This window comes from Pogona vitticeps, chromosome 1 (genome assembly GCF_051106095.1).
Source record: "Pogona vitticeps strain Pit_001003342236 chromosome 1, PviZW2.1, whole genome shotgun sequence".
Taxonomy (NCBI): domain Eukaryota; kingdom Metazoa; phylum Chordata; class Lepidosauria; order Squamata; family Agamidae; genus Pogona; species Pogona vitticeps.
In genome coordinates, this window is record NC_135783.1 from 127,401,942 (window position 1) to 127,404,873 (window position 2,932).

The 2,932-nt window shown below is 41.7% G+C and overlaps 1 long non-coding RNA gene across 1 annotated transcript; it reads left to right on the top strand.

Moving 5' to 3' along the window:
* The first annotated feature begins 823 nt into the window (after nt 1–823).
* Nucleotides 824–2,599, top strand: LOC140707666 (uncharacterized). The gene is made up of 2 exons (XR_012087861.2): nt 824–1,116; nt 2,536–2,599. It is a non-coding gene; the product is annotated as an uncharacterized LOC140707666 (long non-coding RNA).
* Nucleotides 2,600–2,932: the final 333 nt, after the last annotated feature.

Consider the following 2,932-nt stretch of genomic DNA (forward strand, 5'->3'; position numbering starts at 1 on the left):
ATTTTCCTAGCATTCGGACATTCTCCTTCTTTAGAAGATAACCCACGCCCTGCACTGTAGGGGTTGAACTAAATAGGACTATTAGTATTCAAAGAAAGAAGCAGACAACTTAGATGTCATCAATATGGATAGAATAAAACCTCTGCATCCCAAAGCAGGAGACACCTGATAATCTTATTCTGTAGTGCAACTTCAAAGGTCAAAAAAACTCTTAGAGAAAGGTACAGCAGGGAATACAGTCTGCATCCTGCAACAAAGGAAATCTGAAATGTATTGAAGAGTGGTGCATTGAGAAACAAGTTAAATAGCCTTCAGGATAAGATGGATGGAAAATAAAGAAGTATAAGGGAGGGGACTTCTAAACACATGTACAAAGAGAGAGAGAAAAGCCAACAACAAGATGATAGCAGCTTCTAAAGGATGCCAAGAGATTAATAAGAGTATTACAGAAGATCCAGTGAAAAGAGGACAAAGGAATTGATCGCACCTTAGAATAAGCAGCAAAAGAAAAAAGAAAAAAAAAGCCAAGCTTAACAACCTTGGAAGAAACAGGGAGCAAAACGAGAAAACAATCAGTACAACAAACAGCACTGTATGGCAGACTGTGCTAAGAGTGCAAGCAAAACCAGTACGAGTGTGTGTTTGTTGTAAGCTTTCCTTGCTTTCTTTTGCTGCTAAGGCTTAGCAGAAGAGGAGGGTTGGCCCTAAACAGTTTGTTGCCTGGGGTGAAAGACAAGGTTCTGCCTTCTCTATCACAGCATCCTCCTCCTCCACTGAAAGGCAACCGCCTACTTTAGGGAGTTAAGGAAAGGCTCCTTAGAAAACACACGTCCCTGGCCTCCAACAGATGCAGACAGCAAAAGGCCTGTCCCCTCTCTACCAATCCTCTCCACATCGCCCCAGCGCTTCCTGCCTGAGGCAACTGCTTTGGGAGTGGTGATTTTATGTGAAAGGGCTGCCTTTTTAAAGAGCTGCCACCAGGGATGTAAATTTCTACTGACTTTCATTCTCACAGGAAAGAACAAAAACTTCCAGAAGTTTCTTGACTGCCAAATGAGATTGTGACAGTTTCTGTGAATTTTTCATGTTTCAACGCCTTTTGGCAAACAACTCATGGTAGGTGTGTGTGTCTGTGTCTGTGTCTGTGTGCATGTGCGTGTGCAGAGGTGAGAAAACTGTAGCAAATAATCTGATTGTACACACTCGTTTTAGACGTACCGTATTTTTCGCTCCATAAGACGCACCTTTCCATAAGACGCACCAATTTTAGGGGAAGAAAACAGGAAAATATAATCTGTTTTCTTCGCTCCATAAGACGCACAGACTTTCCACCCCCCTGTTTTGTGGGGGAAAAGTGCGTCTTATGGTGCGAAAAATACGGTAAATCTTTGTCTGTCTCCTCCATGCATAAGACCAAAAAATTAAGGCAAATGTTTGCTTGTCTCATTTGCACATAACAAGGAATTTTCAAAGTCGTATCCTCTCCTGTGAAAGAATAAGATGGTTTCTCCCTTTATCCAGACCACGAGAAAGAACAGTTTTTGTGCAAATTGAACAATTACATAACACCATGCTAGCTCCTATCTTGTGGCCTGAACTTTCAAACATTATATGTATCGGATAGGTTGGCTGTATCTTTACATTGGCCAGTCCTTCTTTGCTTGCTGTTTGTGTGTGTTTTGCTTCTCAGATGGAAAAATAGTAGCTTTCTGCACAGCTATTTTGTGCAAATTGCAGAAATTGTGATCAAAAACAATATGTCCATGTGGTTTTTTAATCCTGGAGGCAAGAAATTCATAGGGACCAGCGATTTCGACATGTCAAAGCAGTCCCTCTCATTGGAAATGAGTAATTTTTGCAAGACTTCATCACATCACTAAGTTTAGTGATCAGATGGTAAGAAAAGATTGCATCTGATCATGTTGGAAAGGGTCAATTCACTGGGAGCGGCTCACCTTAAACCCACTTTTCCATGCCTACAGGAATCACTTCAAAAATGAGTAGCTCTGCCATTGGGCCAAAAAGGTTCGGCTTAGCTACAGATCAGAGCCAGGCTGCTTCGTGATCTCCCATGCAGCATTTGATCCTTAGAAAACAGCTCGTCCCAGACTCCGTGTGGCAAGCTATTTTTTCCATCTGATCACACCCTAGTACATCGTTGTTCTGAATCAGTCACACACTGTTCAACACACAGTAGGCTTTGTCCAATCAGACAAACAGATTATTTTTCAGTAAGGATGATGGCTGTCAGAGCTAACGGCAACTATGTGGGCCATAGGGAGATCTTTATGTCCAGGTGGTGCCCAAAAAGAGCATCCAGCTTCAGCAGTAAAAACAATACAGTTTGTTTGCTTCAAAACATATCAAGCATAAAGCAGATGGCAAAATGCAATTAGAAAGAACAAAATGTCAAACAATCAGCAGGGATTGAGCTTCGAATTCCCTTTCAATCTACCTAGAATTCCATGAAATCTGTGTTATATGTTTATATATACATTTCTACATATGTCCCTTTCATACTCCCTTTCCCCCTAGCTAGAGACAAACGACTCTCAGAACTCTCCTGTTAAAGACAAGTAGATTTTAAAAGAAAAACAAAGAAGAAGAAGACTTCCGGGGTGAGGCAACTTGATGTCCAGATGTTGTTGCACTGCGATTCCTATTTGTCCCAGCCAACATAACAAATGAGAAGAATGATGGCAAGTGCAGTCCAACCAAGATCAGAGGACCACAAACCCCGCCCCCTGACTTAGAGCAAGGTACAGTCTTTAAAGAGAGCCAAAAGCAAAACAATTATCCCTAAGCAGCAATTGAAAAAGATTGAGAAGTGAGTTATCTGTCACAATCCTGACCACAGAGAAGACACCCGCCATACTCTCCTTTTACAGGTAACGTGGCAGGAATGCGTTAAACCGAAGTAGCCTTTTGCATC